Source organism: Scylla paramamosain, unplaced genomic scaffold, assembly GCF_035594125.1.
Source record: "Scylla paramamosain isolate STU-SP2022 unplaced genomic scaffold, ASM3559412v1 Contig29, whole genome shotgun sequence".
Lineage (NCBI taxonomy): Eukaryota > Metazoa > Arthropoda > Malacostraca > Decapoda > Portunidae > Scylla > Scylla paramamosain.
The window spans coordinates 542,861-560,000 of NW_026973694.1; positions in this window are offsets into that span (position 1 = coordinate 542,861).

Genomic DNA, 17,140 nt, shown 5'->3' on the forward strand with positions numbered 1-17,140 from the left:
AAGGGGGGAGGGAGGAAGGTAACAAGAGAGAAATTAGAAGAAAGGAAGAGTAAAAAAAAAAGAAAGACAGGTAGGAAAAGAGGATGAGAGGCAAAGAAGAGAAGGAAGAGTAAGTAGAGAGACAGGTTAGCAGAGAGAGAGGAGGATAATATGAGAGAGAAGTAGAGATAGGCAAGGAAAGGGAGTAAGAACAGAAAGGAAGAACGGAAAACAGAACAGGAGAGATAAGCAAGGAAAGGAAGATAAAGAAGAGAAAGGAAGATAATAAAAGCGAAATTAGAGGTAGGCAAAGAAAGGAAGGGGTAAGGAAAGAAAGGAAGAAAGGAAAAGAGAACAAAAAATAAGCAATGGCAGGAAGAGTAAGAAGAGAGAGGAAGATAAGAAAATATAGAAATTAGAGGTAAGCAAGGAAATGAAGAGTAACACAAGAAAGGAAGAAAAGAAGAGAAATGAGAAGAGGTTAACCAAATAAAGAGATAGATAAAAATAGATAGATAACCCTAACCTGCAGGCTTGCCCGGGGACTAGTAGGAGATTCCCTGTAACCAGTTGGGGGCAATAAGCAGCAGGAAAGGACTAATTAACAGTTCCGAAGAGCCAGGATAGGCCTAGCAAGCCACTGGTGTTACAGTTTTTGCTCAAGAAACGCAGAACGTGCCTCGGAATCGGACTGACCAAAGGGTAACGAACCGGAATGGAACTGGACATGAAAATAGGAAACAAAAGACAATAAAGATTGCAACGATAAACTTGGCAACATTCAAGGATAAAGAAGAGGAAATAATAGAGATGATGAAGGAAAGAAAGCTGGAAATCGTTGGATTATGTGAAACTAGAATCAAAGGGAAAGGAGAAAAAAACATTACGTGAAAATTATAAGATCATATATAGTGGTAATGAGGATGGAAGACATGGGGTTGCTATAATGATGTCACCACTGATGGCAGAAAGGATGGACAGTATGGACTGCAGAAATGAGAGAGTGATGGGTATAACGTTAACTATAGAACAGACAAAAAATTAGCATTATCCAAACATATGCTCCACAACAGGGCAGAAGTCTGAGGGAGAAAGAACAGTTTTATGAAACTCTACAGGAAATGACAGAAACAATAAGACATCACGAGAATGTCATTGTCATGGGAGACATGAATGGACATGTCGGACAGAATAGAGATGGAGTAGAGCACGTCATCGGAGAGTTTAGCATTGGCGAAAGGAACCAGGAGGGAGAAAGAATAATACATTATTGTGTGATGAATAACATGTCCATTATGAATACTTATTATAAACATCAGGAGAGCCATAAATGGACATGGTATCGGTGGAATGCAGCACAACAAGGATATACTGAGAGGTCAATGATTGACCTGTTTCTCACCAACAAGAAAAACATATTCAAAGATGTTAGGACCATACCATCTGTGTCCTTAGACTCTGACCACAGGTTGGTGGTGGCTAAATTGAAAATTGTAAAACCAAAGGAAAAAGTCAAGAAAAAGCAAAAGAGATTCAAACTGGAAAACCTCAAGGACGAAGAGAAGAAGCAAGCACTACGGCAACTGGTAACATTACGAAAACCAACCGAACTGGAATTGGAAGAAATGAACATAGAAGAAGAATGGAATAAATTCAAGAACACTGTGTATGGGGCAGCTGAGGAGACAGTTGGTATTAAAATCAAATATGGAACCAAAAAGAAAAGTACTGCATGGTGGACTTATGATGTTAAGGAAGCAGTCAAAGAAAAAACAAGATCTTTCAGAAAATGGATGAAAACAAGAAACATTGAAGATAGAGAAGATTACGTAGATAAACGAAACAGTGCAGAAGCAACCAAAAGAGCAGCCAAGGAGGACATGCGGATCAAGATTGGTCAAGATCTAGAGAGACACGTAGAAGGAACAAGAAAATTATTGTATAACATGGCTAAGAACTATAGGAAAGGAAATAACGAATCAACATATGCAATAATGAACAAAACAGGAGAATTACTAACAAAACCACAGGAGATTGAAGAAAGATGGAGAGAATACTTCCAAGAACTTCTAAATGTGGAGGATGTGGAAGTGGATGAAGAGCGGAATCTAGATATACAGGAGGAACAAGGAAAGAACCCAAATGAGATCAGTACAGAGGAAGTGAAGGAGGCACTAAAGAAGATGAGAAGCGGCAAAGCCCCGGGGGACGACGAGCTCCCTATAGAGCTATTTAAAGCTGCTGGGGAAGAATGTGTAGAGTGGATGAGGTACATTTTCAGTAATGCGTGGAAAGAGGAGAAAGTGCCCCATGACTGGCACAAAGCAATAGTATGTCCAATATATAAGAAAGGCAGTAAAACAGATTGTGCAAATTATAGAGGTATATCCCTGTTATCTCATGTTGGAAAATTGTATGGAAGAATAGTTGAGAAAAGATTAAGAACCTGTGTCGAGGAAAAACTAGGAATATGGCAGTATGGTTTCAGGCCCAATAGGAGCACGACAGATCTAGTGTTCACTTTAAAGATGATAATGGAGAAGAGTTGGGAGTGGAGCATTGATAAATATGTGGCTTTTATAGATCTGGAAAAAGTCTTTGATAGAATTAGAAGAGATTGCTTGTGGAGAGTCTTACAACATCAAGACTACGGCATAAACTCTAAACTGATACTAGTAATTAAGAGTATATATAAGAACACGGAGAGCAGAGTCAAGAACAGAGAGCTGGATGAGTGAATGGTTTAGCATTAAGACAGGAGTGAGACAAGGGGGAGTGCTCTCTCCTTTGCTATTCATTATATACATGGACAGATGCCTGAAGGAAGTGTGTGTAAGGGAGGATGATAAAGAGATCACGCTGGCCTATGCAGACGATGTCGCTGTCGTGACAGGAAGCCAACAAGATCTTCAAGAGGCCATGACAAGATGGAATGATGTCTTAAATAGGGAAGGAATGAGAATGAACAAACAAAAAACAGAAATAATGAAAGTTGGCAGAATAAAGGAGGAATGTAATATTTACATAGAAAACGTTAAACTGAAGCAGACCGACAAATTTTGTTATCTGGGAGTACTTTTCGACGAGGAAAACAGACAGAATATAGAAATTTTAAATAGAATACAGAAGTACAATGCAAATGTCAGTGCATTGTATCCCATACTTAAAGATAAGAATATTCCAACAAAAGCTAAAACCATAATATTTACAACAATACTAAGACCAGTACTTCTATATGGGTCAGAAACTTGGACACTGACAACAAGAACATCTTCACAAATACAAGCAGCAGAAATGAGAGTTCTGAGAATGATCCGAGGTGTGACCAGACTTGATAGAATTAGAAATGAAGAAACCAGAGAGAGATTAGGGATAACATCTGTACTGAAGATAATTGAAAAGAACAAATTGAGATGGTATGGACATGTCCGAAGAATGGAAGATACAAGATACGCAAGGAAGTTTCTGGAATGGGTTTCCTCTAGGCAGGAGGCCGGTGGGACGACCTAGGAAGCGAATGGATGCAGGGAGTTGAAGAAGCTGCTGAACGAAGAGGAAGAAATCTACAAGAAATAACCAGAGATGAGGATTTCATGGATAGAGACCTTTGGAGAAGATTCGTAGAGGCCGGACACTGACAGGCATTGCCTACCTTGCGTCTGGTGAGAAAGGTGAGAAAGATAGATAGATAGATAGATAGATAGATAGATAGAGAGAGAGAGAGAAAGAGAGAGAGAGAGAGAGAGAGAGAGAGAGAGAGAGAGAGAGAGAGAGAGAGAGAGAGAGAGGAGAGAGAGAGAGAGAGAGAGAGAAGAGAGAGAGGACCTAATCATGGAGAAAGAATAAGAAAGGGGAGTAGCAAGATTTCCACAGCCTTTCGTTCAAAATCATCCTAATTAAACGCTGCCACTTTGCCACTTAAGCAGTCAAGAGGGGAAACTGACGGACGGAGCTTTTAAACCTCTCAACTCCCCGCCACTTCAAGTCACACGCGTCGCAGGTCAAACGTAGCAAATCAAGTGGAAGCGAGGCCCTTTGCACAAAATCACTTGACCTCCATCACACGGACGCAAATGAAGGAGTTAAACAGAAAAAAAAAAGACCAGAATCTATTAGTCGGAACTTGAAAGGCTGAAGGCTAAACACAGACGCACTTTTGACTGGGCCACTGCGACACTTACCTCTCCAAGTAATCAAGATGAGAACGGGAGGGAGAGAAGTGCAAGGAGACGATGAGGAAACCGACACGTGGATGGGAGGCTGGGGAGAGAGAGTAGGGTAGCATTGGTGTGTTGGGTATTAGTACGAGACAAAAAAATGAGGAAAGACAGGCGTGTGGAGTGAGTACGAGTGACTGAAAGACTTGGAGGGGTTGGGGAGTGTCTGGAGATGGTGGAGATGAACAAGGAGTGACAGGGTTTGACAGGGAGTGACTATAGGAGTGCTTTGGAGTGAAGAGGAATGAAAATGGGAGTGATTTTGAGTGTTTTGGAGTGACGAGGTATGAAAACGAGAGTGATCTGGAGTGTTCTGGAGTGACGGGGTATGAAAATGAGTGATTTGGAGTGTTCTGGAGTGACGAGATATGAAAACGGCAGTGATTTGGAGTGTTCTGGAGTGACGAGGTATAAAAATGAGAGTGGCTGGGAGGCTTCTGGAGTGAGGAGTATAAAAAAATATGAGCGACTAGGAGTGTTTTTGAAATGATGAAATTATATGGAGTTGACTGAAATGACTTGAAGTGATAAGAGATGATAAGGAAAGACAAAAAGTTATTGAGAGAGGTGAAAAATGACTGCGAGTGACAAGGAATGACTATGCAGTGCCAAGAAACGACAAGGAATGATTAGGAATGAGTGGTAATGACACGTAATCCTAAAGAGTGCCAAGAGGTCACAGAGAGGAATTAGGAATGACTGAGAATGACACGGAATGATAACCAGCGGCAAGAAACGACAGGGAGTGATTAAGAATGACTGAGTAACGAGGAATGGCAAGAAACAAGAGTGGTGGTGAATAACTGGTCAGGAGAGGAAGGGGGTAAGTGACAGCAGCAGGAACTGGTGATAAAAGAGACACAGAGAGAAACAGAGAGACACCAGGGAACTACAAAAGGGATAAATTAGAGGGTATAAAATGATAGGAATGAAAGAGAGCAATTAATGAAACTTAGAAAAAGGAATGAGGACAACAGAAACTGGTGATAAAGGAAGAACAGAAAGCGACAAAGGGACACCAAGGGATTAGAAGAAAGTAGAAGTATAATAGGAATGAAAGACAACAAAATAATGATGCAGAGACAGCGGTAAAGTAAGTAGAAGAATGAGACCTTGTTTCTGACACAAAGTAGAGCAGTGGAAGATGCGAAGATGGGCGTAAGGCAAACAGGGACGAAGAAAACATAACACGGGTGAAGAAAACGAAACACGGATGAAGAAAACGTAATTCTAAAACTATCTTCCTTCCACGTCTATTCTATCTTGTCTTCCCACGCTCTCCCTCCGCTGTTTACTCATCGTGAAGAGGCGAATACCTTCCTGCCTCTTGGTATATGCTGGTTCGTCAGAGATTTAGATGCCTTACACCTTCCCCCTCATCCCTCTGTACTTTATCCTCTCTCCTCCTGCCTCCCGTGACCTCCTCCCTCCCCTCCTCACCCTGCCACTCTGATCACAGGTAACCAAAAGGAGCCAGGCTTATGGGAAAGGTGTAAAGGTTTCTGACAGATGTGTAGTAGCAGGTGTGGATGGCTTTCTCGCCTGCGTATATGGAGGAAGGGAAGAAGGGAGGGAATGAAGGGAAAGGGAACTACAATACGTGGAAAAATGAGCTGCTGAAAGGGAGGAAGGGGGAAAAATAGATTTGTTGATTTTTAAAAAAGAAATTCTGAGATGAGGACTTTCTGTGTGTGTGTGTGTGTGTGTGTGTGTGTGTGTGTGTGTGTGTGTGTGTGTGTGTGTGTGTGTGTGTGTGAGTGAGAGAGAGAGAGAGAGAGAGAGAGAGAGAGAGAGAGAGAGAGAGAGAGAGAGAGAGAGAGAGAGAGAGAGAGAGAGAGAGAGTAATGGGGGAGTATGTCATGATACACACTTCTCTGAGATTCACTTCCGTCTTAAGATTAATTACTGACAGCGTTGTTTCCTCTTGCCTTCCGTTACACACACACACACACACACACACACACACACACACACACACACACACATTATTATTAATATTATTATTATCATTATTATTTTTATTATTATTATTATCATTATCATTATTATTATTATTATTATTATTATTATTTTATTGACCACAACGCTACTCTCAACATGTAATTACAAAGTTAAAGGTAAAATGGCAGTGACGCTGTCGGGTCCACTGCAAAGTAGCAAGACTGTTATAAAAGTCCATTAAGAACAGTAAGCAGTATTAATACACTATCAATATAAAAGGACAAGTTAAAATACGTAATGCTCTACAAACGGTTTACAAATAATAATTAGTTTCTATAGAGGATTATTTGATTTTATAAAATAATTGAATATTTCAAACATAATATTGTTAAAGGAAAATAACATAATATAGAATTAACGCTTAAAAAATTCTAGCCAATAAAATTTAAAAAGTTATTACATACCAAAACTATGAAATAATAAAAGATAAAACTAACTAATAAAACTAACCTAATTAAAAAAGTTACTTATTGTTAATCAACGACTTAAAAATACAAAAATGTAAAATAAATAAAACTGCCTACATAGCTAAAAGTCATAAAAATGATAACACAACACTTGACTAAAATAATATCACAACAAAATGATCGACATGCCCCATGATTTTGCATACAAGTGTGTTAGCCACATCTTGCCAAAAATAAGTTAGTGGTGGTATATATATATATATATATATATAGAGAGAGAGAGAGAGAGAGAGAGAGGAGAGAGAGAGAGAGAGAGAGAGAGAGAGAGAGAGAGAGAGAGAGAGAGAGAGAGAGAGAGAGAGAGAGAGAGAGAGAGGAGAGAAAGAAGAGAGAGAGAGAGAGAGAGAGGAGAGAGACTAATAAAAGTATTTCTTAACCTGAAAAGAAAGAAAAAAAGCAAACATTAGATGTGTGCAGTGTGTCATCCTTCGTGGCTTACCCAATGTTTCCTGACGGCGACGCGCGAGGCAGGCGAGGAGAGAACCAGAGATGAAGGGAAGGATGTCGTGTGAGGGGAGGGAATGTTTCTGTTGCTACTGCTGCTGTTGTTGTTATTGTTGTTGTTTGTGTTGGTTATGTGTTGTACTGGCCTAACAGGACACCCGCATAAGCTCAGTAACACAGTCAAGCCACACAGACGGCGGTGTACCCTTTGCTGTAACACTTCGGAACCTTCAAGGCGGGTGGTTTGGATTCAGTTTTGCTTTTCCTGGGTTTTGTTTGCGCGTCTCCAAACAAAGGCCACGAGAAGCAAAGGTGTGAATGCAAACGACTGCTTTGTAGTGATGCGCTCCGTGTTAGAGCAGCGGCGACGCCCTCACTGTGACTGAGCGCTGGCGTCCTACGAGGCCTGCACGCAACACACCACCTGCACAACAACAACAACAACAGCAACAAACAACATCTACCACTACTAGCAGCAGCAGTAGCAGTAGCTGTAGCTAGGAGTGTCAGGACTGGCGCGTGGCCGTAAGGGGAATCTTCCTTTGAGGGAGGAGCAGCAGGTGACCTGAAGTCTCATGGGCCTCATGGCCTGGGCTGTCTTGTTCATGCTCAGCCTGAGGGCCTGACCTGTCACAGATCTGCCCTCAATGGCTTGGCGGCGTGGTTGGCAGGGTGGTTGGCGCCACCCTCAACCCAGATACCCACCATTGCAGAACATGGCGGCGAGGCACTGCTGCTTTCACTTCACCTTGCCTCCTGCAGGGCTGAAGTGAGGCACAGCCTGTTGTGCTGTAGCGGTGCACGTCAGCACCTGCACGAGGGCGGCCAGCGCCACCTGCCTCCTGAAGACGGCCACTCCGTTCGCCACGCAGCGCACAGTGACGGGGGTCTGCCGTCCTCCCCCAGCAGCCCAGGCCCATCTTGGCTACCTGGGCAGGACTGAGGGTTCCGCTCCCCCCCACTGGAGAAGGGTGAACGAAGCAACTACGGCGCAGCACCCGGGCCTGGGAAGGGACAGCCGCACACTCGCTGAGTCACGGGGGCAGCCTCAGCCGCGCAGGGACACGCAGACAGTTGTTCTGTTGTTTCGTTGTGACGTCTGTCCGAAAAAGAAAATCCTGTTGCGTTGTGGTTCTGCGCTGAACAAATTTCATGGATGGAGTGAATGAATGAGTGTGACATCATGGTGACTCCCTCACCTGCACACACACCTGAGGGCGCCACAGTGAGGCTGTGACGCACACGCCGCCGCACAGAGAGAAACAGAGAGAGAGAGAGAGAGAGGAGAGAGGAGAGAGAGAGAGAGAGGAGAGAAGGGAGAGAGAGAGAGAGAGGAGAGAGGAGAGAGAGAGAGAGAGAGAGAGCCAAGGGACAGCGAAAAAACAGAAAAAAAGGAAAAACCAGGAAAAACGAAAAAGGAAAAAAAAGGGAAAAAGGGAAAAAAAAAAAAGATGTAGGAAACGAAGCATTTTTCCACCACACGAGCGCAGAGAATGAAGACAAAATATCCGTCCATTTTGTATCATTAACCTAACCACGCTGGCCTGCCCTAGGTAGCGGCTAAATTTACCGTTAATGTATAGTACTATACCTCCCTTGTATTACCTCCTGCAACTTTACTACTAACCTACACCCTCCCTGGTACCGCGGCTAGTGTAAACAAAGGCCACACACCGCCAAGGCCTCGTCCTCTAAATATTTAAAACGATCTCCCAAAACCTGCTTCTTTTTACGTGCAGTAGACGAATGGTATAAAAAGATTGCGTAAGGGAAGCCGTAAGGAAAATGTTTTGGCAGAATGCTATAGTGTTTTTGCTTGGTGTAATGGAGAGCTATTTTCTTTCTCCCTCTTCCTCTAAATACTTAACACGATCTCCCAGAACTTGCTATTTATTTATTTTATTTATTTTAAGTACAGCAGGACGAATGTTGTAGAAAAAATGACATAAGAGAAGCCATAATGGAAGAATGGTGTAGTTTTGTTGCTTGGTGTAGTGGAGACGAATTATTGGTAGTTTTTTCTCCCTGTGGCTTCTGTTCGAACAAAGAAGATCTGGTATAGAAGAGTTGCATTAAGAGAAGCGAATAAGGAAAACGTATTGGTAAAATGTTATAGTTTTGTTGCTTGGTGTAATGTTGTTTTTTTTTCTTTGTCCTTTAGCATTTATGTGGAAGCGTGCACTAGAGAGATCAGTTGTTGTAAGTGTGTTGCAGTAAGAGCGTGTTGTAGTAAGAGTGTGTTGTGGTAAGAGTGATTTGCAGTAAGAGTGTGTTGTAGTAAGAGTGTGTTGTAGTAAAAGTGCGTAGTTGTAATGATAAGGGAAGCGTATTGAGGGAAGATTATATAGACAAACTAGAAGAAAAAAGATTAGATAGATTAAACAAAAATAGGGAAATTAAACAAAACAAAAATTAGACAGAGTGAACAAAAGATTTGACAAGTAAAATAAAAGAATAAACATAAAACAACAAATAAAACAGATAAAACAAAAGATTAGACAGATTAGACAAAAGATTAGAGAAACTAGACAAAAGAGAATTAGACAGATTAAACATAAGAAGAACAGACAGATGAAACAGAAAATAATTAGATAAATTAGACAAAAGAAGATTAGACAAAAAAAGATTAGGCAGATTACACAAAAAATAGACAAATTAAACAAAAGACGATTAGACAGATTAGACAAAAGGAGATTAAACAGACTAAACAAAAAAAAAGATTAAAGAGATTAAACAAATGAGGATTAGACAATTAGACAAAATAATAGACAGATTAGAGAAAAGATTAGACGGAGTGGACAAAAGATTAGACAAATTAGACAAAATAAGATTAGACAAAAGTACACATACGGATGACGGCTGAAAATATGTAAAGTACCTCCATACAGACACTGCCACGTGAAGACCTAAGAACTTGAAGCAACTTCCCTAATTTTTTTACGTTCTCATGTTCACCTAATCTCTCTCTCACATATCATCCCTCGACCTGATCTAATTTTAATCCAATCCAATCCTATTCAGCCCTATCCCTATCGCATCCAGACCCCCAGTGAGGTCTTCCCAGTCCTTAACCCCCTCCCCCCCACACGCGCACAGCCAGCCCTTGGGAAATCAGGGCTAAGGGACGACTGTAGGAGAGTCTTCTTATGGTACAGTAGGAGGCAGAAATCCTACTCCTCTCTCTATCTCTTTCTCTCTCTCTCTCTCTACTCTTTCCCCCTGATTTCTCTCTCTCTCTCTCTCTCTCTCTCTCTCTCTCTCTCTCTCTCCTCTCTCTCTCTCTCCTCTCTCTCTCTCTCTCTCTCCTCTTCCTTCGTCCTAATCTTTCGCCATTCTTCCTATTTTTTTTTCCTATTCTCACTTTTCTTGCTTCTCTCTCTTTTCCTACTCTTGTTTTTTGTGCTTTCTCTCTCTCTCTCTCTCTCTCTCTCTCTCTCTCTCTCTCTCTCTCTCTCATCTCCCTCTCTCTCTCTCTCTCTCTCTCTCTCTTGTTACCTGTCATTTCCTCCCTTCACATATCTTTACAGCCTCTGGCCCCTGCTTTCCCCCTCCTCTGTCTTTTGTACACCTCTTTCCCTCTCTTTCACACACCTTCATATTCTGTCTTCCCCTTCCTTCCCTCCTGTCCTTATCTCCCTCCCTCCCTCCGCCCATCCTTCATATGTTTATCTCCTTTCCTTCCCTCCTTCACACATTGTTATCTTCCTCCCTCCTGCATCCTCTCCTCCTCTCCTTCTAACTTGACGCGTAAGGAAAAAGAAGGAATGTATTATTATTATGCTGGGACGAACATTTTTAAAAACTTCTTTCTTTTTCTTCAGTTCTTCCTGTTTTTTTTTTCTTTTTTGGTTCATGTTTTCATTTCATTCGTAATATTATCGTTATTGCTATTTTTTGTTATTCATTATTGTTATTATTATATGTTGTCGTGATTATCAAAACGGCTTCACCATCACAAACGACAACAACAACAGCAACAACAACAATAACATCAACAGCAATAACCGGTACCCACCCCTCCTATATAAAAACAAAAGCAACAACAATTACTACTACTCTTACTACTACTACTACTACTACTACTACTACTGCTACTACTACTACTTTTACTACTACTACTACTTTTACTACTACTACTACCGCCACTACCACTACCACCACCACTACTACTACTACGTAGCTACTACTACTACTACTACTACTACTGCTGCTACTACAAATAGCATAAGAAAAATTAGCAGCAGAAAAGAGAAATTCGCAGCAGAAGAGAGAGAGAGAGAGAGAGAGAGGAGAGAGAGAGAGGAGAGAGAGAGAGAGAGAGAGAGAGAGGAGAGAGAGAGAGAGAGAGAGAGAGAGAGAGAGAGAGAGAGAGAGATTGTTGTTTTCCATCTTATTATGATTTCTTGCACGCCATCACGCTTCCTTGCACCTACTTTTCTCCCTCCTCCTCCTCCTCCTCCTCCTCCTCCTCCTCCTCCTCCTCCTCCTCCTCCTCTTCCTCTCTTCCCTCTCCTCCTCCTCCTCCACTTCCCTCCTCTTCGACACAACACGGCTGCCTCATCATTCAGGGAGCGTCGCCCCCACCTTAGGAAACCCTAGATATAAGAACATAAGAACATAAGAAATAAGGGAAGCTGCAAGAAGCGACCAGGCTTACACGTGGCAGTCCCTGTTACACGTGGCAGTCCCTGTAGATATGACCACGAGAGTACTGATACGGGTGGGAGGAGAGGGGAAAGATGGGGGGTGTGAGAGAGAGAGAGGGATGTGCTTAAGGGGAGCGAGGAGGGAGAAGGGGAGAGGTAGGAGTAAAAAATATGTTTGTTATTCTCTTCCACTGCTGAAGGAAGGAGGAGGAAGGGAAGATGGAGGACGAAGAAGGAGAGGAAGAGAGAGAGATGGAGGAGCAAGGAGAGAAAGGTTGATGTGGGAGGAAGGAGGGAAGAGAACCGTAAGTAGGTGGAGGAAAAGATTGGTAGATTTTTCTTTATCTTTTTCTCGTTCTCTTTCGTTTGTCTGCTTCCCTGTTGATTAACTTAGTGCTCTCTCTCTCTCTCTCTCTCTCCTCTCTCTCTCTCTCTCTCTCTCTCTCCTCTCTCTCTCTCTCTCTCTCCTCTCTCCTCTCTCTCTCTCTCTCCCTTATATATACCATTCACTCACTTTTCGTTTTCTGATCTTTTGTCTCACATTCTACACATTCTCATTCACTTTCTTTCTATCTCCTTCACTGCTTTTGCTCTACATTTTGTCTCTCCTTCAGTCCTCCTTTCCTTTATTTTTTTTCTCTCTTTCAATCCCTCTTTATCATATTTCTTTAATTTTCATATTTTTCATTCTTTCTTTTTTTCTTTTGCACATGTCTGGTATCTCTTTGTAGATTACCTCCTTTTCTTTCCTCCCTCCTTCTCTTCCCTCCGTCTCACCATCTTCCCTCCCTCCTGTCCCTGAATCTTCCTGTACGTTCTCCCTTCTCTCCCTCCCCTTCCCTCTCTTTCTTCCCTCTCTCCTTCTCTTCTCTCCCTGCTTCCTGTCCTTCCTTCCCCTTCCTTCCGTCCCTCCTTCATCAGTCTCTTTCTTGCTTCCTTCTTCCCTTCTTTCCTTTACGTCCCTCCCTCCCCCTTTTCTTCCCTTCCTTCTCTCTATCCTATCCTTACATCTTTCCTTTTCGTCCTCCCTCCCGCCGTTCCCTCCTTGGATTTTGCGACTCCCAGACCACAACAGGCGCTGCAAATGTTTCACTACGAGCCGAGAAAACCTAATGATACCAACTTCTGAAGGAGTTTTCGGTCCGTTCTGTTCGCTGGAAACTTCGTGGAATCTGTTCTTGCTTACAAAACACTTCACTCTTCCACTGTTCGTCCTTTCTTCTTCCCCGAACTTCCAACTACAAAGTCGTAACTCGTAACTCTTTCTCACGACCACTTTATGTTACTAATCACTCGCTAATTCATCGTAAACTTGTGTGTTTCTTCCTATTTTGTACTTTGTGGTTTTCTTTATTTAATCTTTTTCTCTCTTTCGTTCTTTTTTCTTTTTCTTTTTTTTTTGCTTTTTTCCCCGTTCTTTGTTCATAGTTTTCTGGCTCTCTTTCCTTCTTTTCTTTGTTGTCAGTTTTTTTGTTTTTCACACTCACCCCTCACCTTAAAAGCGGCAGCCTGAGGGGTCACACACACACACACACACACACACACACACACACACACACACACACACACACACACACACACACACACACACACACACACACACACACGCACGCACACACGCACGGCCACAAAGCGACAGGACGCCAATAACTGAGCCCCTTCCCCTCTTTTTCCCCTCCTCGTACACACTGTTCCCCTCACTTGCCTCTTATTCCTCTCTTCATCACCTATTTTCCTATCTCCCTTTTCTGTTTTCCCCTTTGTGTTAAATGTTTTGTCTTGTGTCCCTCTTCTTTTTTTACATCCTTTTGAGTTTTTTTTTTTCCAGAAGATACGAGTATATATAAGAAGTAACCCTGAGAAGGGAGGAGGAGGAGGAGGAGGAGGAGGAGAAGGAAAAAGAGAGGAGGGAATCCAAATCAACATGAACACTTTAAAACTCTCACTCGACTTGGTGATAATAAAACAATAAAAACTCAAGTCTCAATTTTCTGCGAATGAGGAGGAGGAGAAGGAGGAGGTGGAAGAGGAGGAGGAGGAAGAGGAGAAGGAGGAGGAGGAGAAGGAGGAGGAGGAGGAGGAGGAGGAGGAGGAGGAGAGCGAGAACAGTGATAGCTAGGATAAACAGTGAATACTAAAACAAGAAGATAGACGATGAGAAAGACAATGAAGAAAAGGAAGAATAGGAGGAGGGATAAGAAGAAAAGATTGAAACATCCTCAAACATTTTATGATACTTGCAGATTATTTACATTGTGACTATTTAAAAGTACATGAAGAAAATAAGGTGCCAATAGTCCATATAAAGCATGTTTTTATTTATTTTTTTTTATTTGGCCAAAACAACAACAACAACAACAAAAAAAGAGAAAATAAGAGGAGAAAGAGGAGGGGAGGAAAATGAAAACGACGAAGATGGCAAGGATGAGGAGTGAACAGAACAAGGAGGAGAAGAGAGACGATGAGAGAAACAAGGAAGATGAGGAGGAGGAGGAGGAGGAATAAGAAGAAAAAAAAAAAGGAGGCTGAAAACGATAATAGCAACGAACAGTACAATGACAGAAAAGACAAGAAGAGACGATGAAACAGACAAAGAAGAGGAAGAGGAGGAAGAAGAAGAAGAGAACGAGGATGAAAACGATGATAAAGATGAACAATAAACAGAACAATGAAAGAAAAGACAAGGAGACGATGAAAGAGACAAGGAAGAAGAAAAGGAGGAGGAGGAGGAGGAGGAGGAGGAGGAGGAGGAGGAGGAAGACAGGAAGAAAGAGGAATCGCTGCTCTCTCACAGGTCGTTTGGCAAATTGATTGAGGCTGGAAATCGTGATATGATCTTTCTCCCTATCCTCTGTCTTCCTCCTCTCCCTCTCCTTCCTCTCCTTCCTTCCTTTCTCCCTCCATTTCTTCTTCTCCATGGAACAGAGACCACCACCATCACCATCTTTACCTCATTCCCATCTTCCTCTATCTCCCTTTTCTCGTTACCTGCCTTCTTTTCTCCCTTCTCTCTCTCTCTCTCTCTCTCTCTCTCTCTCTCTCTCTCTCTCTCTCTCTCTCTCTCTCTCTCTCTCTCTCTCTCTCTTCGTCTCCCTTTCTCGCCTTACCGCGTGATACGTCTCTTTGAGCGTATATGTCCCTTCTCGACGTTCCTTTTTGCTTGGGTCAAAATAGGAGGAGAAGAAGGAGGAGGAGGAGGAGGATGCATTTAGTCCTGTTTCTGAGGGTATGTCTGCGGAAAGTCTTCTCCAGTAGTAGTAGTAGTAATAGTGGTAGTAGTAGTAGTAGTAGAAGTAGTAGTAGTAGTAGTGGTGGTGGTGGCAGTGGTGGCAGTGATAGTAGTGGTGGTGGTGGTGGTGGCAATGGTGGCAGTGATAGTGGTGGTGGCGGTGGTAGTGGTAGCGGTGGTGGCGGTGGTGTTGGTGGCGATGGTGGTTTAAGGTTTTTATAAGGTTTTATAAGGTTTAGTACAAATATGAAAATTCATAAGGCATATTCTGCCGAGCCGAAGCTCCCTGGCAGAAAGACAATGAAGTTCGGGTGATTCACTCAGCACTGACTGGCAACACACAAATAATATAATTATAATTATAATATAATTATAGAAGTAATAATCAGTAAATTTGACAATATTTTTATAATAAAAGAGCAAACTAGTAACAAAGAAAATACATAAACATAAATACCTTGAACTTTCTTTTGCTATTATATGCTAAAGAACCATTTTTAAATTATAGTTGTAGAAAGTAGTGGCAGGTAGAATCAAATCATTATTTGGTGGCGGTGGTGATGGCAGTAGTAGTCGTAGTGGTGGTGGTGGTGATGGTGGTGGTGGTGGTGGTAGTGGAGGGTGGTGGCAATAATGATGTATGTTGCAGAAGGGCTGTGTTTCCTTGAGTGAGTACGAGTCTCTTGCAGTATCAGTAGTAGTAGTAGTAGTAGTAGTAGTAGTAGTAGTAGTAGTAGTAGTGGTAGTAGTAGTAGTAGTAGTAGTAGTAGTAGTAGGAGTCGTAGTAGTAACAGTAGAAGTAGTAATAGTGGTAGCAGTGATGGTGGTGGTGGAGGGTGGTGGCAATAATGATAATGTGTGGTGAAGAAGGGTTGTGTTTCCTTGAGGGAGTGAGTACGAGTGTCCTGCAGTACCAGTAGTAGTAGTAGTAGTAGTAGTAGTAGTAGTAGTAGTAGTAGCAGCAGCAGCAGCAGCAGCAGCAGCAGCAGCAGCAGCAGCAGCAGCAGCAGTAGTAGTAGTAGTAGTAGTAGTAGTAGTAGTAGTAGTAGTAGTAGCAGCAGCGCAGCAGCAGCAGCAGCAGCAGCAGCAGCAGCAGCAGCAGCAGCAGCAGTAGTAGTAGTAGTAGTAGTAGTAGTAGTAGTAGTAGTAGTAGTAGGTGGTGGTGGTGGTGGTAGTGGTGGTGGTGGTGGTAGTGGTGGTGGTGACAATAATGATAATGCGTGGTGTAGTAGGAGTGTTTCTCTGAGAGAGCATGAAGAATGGAACAATTGGACGGAAGAGAAGAGAAGAGAAGAGAAGAGAAGAAAAGAGAAAAGAAGAGAAGAGAAGAGAAGAGAAGAGAAGAGAAGAGAAGAGAAGAGAGGGGGTATGAATCATTGCTGACAGAAAAGAAACATCAATAACAGGAAGACAGTGTAGTATGACTCTCTCTCTCTCTCTCTCTCTCTCTCTCTCTCTCTCTCTCTCTCTCTCTCTCTCTCTCTCTCTCTCTCTCTCTCTCAGACACTGTCTTGTGATATATTATTCTTTTCATTGAATTATTTTTTGTTCATGTATTTCCAGAAAGAGTAATGTAGATAGATAATGACAACAAGAGAGACAGAGAGAGAGAGAGAGAGAGAGAGAGAGAGAGAGAGAGAGAGAGAGAGAGAGAGAGAGAGAGAGAGAGAGAGAGAGAGAGAGTGTGTGTGTGTGTGTGTGTGTGTCTACTTAATACAGGAGTTGGTGAAGGCAGGAACAGACTCATATCCACGAAAAAGAACTCTGAGCTCTTTCCATAGGGGGACGGCCGGCTGTCTCCAGAGACCAGCAGCAGACTGCACAGTACACACACACACACACACACACACACACACACACACACACACACACACACACACACAAACACTCGCTGTACAAGTGTGTTTTCTAAGCGTCGCTTTCTTGAATTTGAGTGAGGCACGCCTCTTCCTGTGGCACTTACGAGTACAGAGAGCCTAACTGCTAAACGAAACGAGTGGCCCATTGGCGGTGCGTGTGTGTGTTTGTGCAGGAGGAGTAGTACTCACCTAGAGACGCAACACTCCTTTCCTGACGCGGCAACACACGCACAGGGCGGTCACTGAATGATTACAGGTACAGCGTACAAAAAATTTATAACACCACTTTCGGGCACAA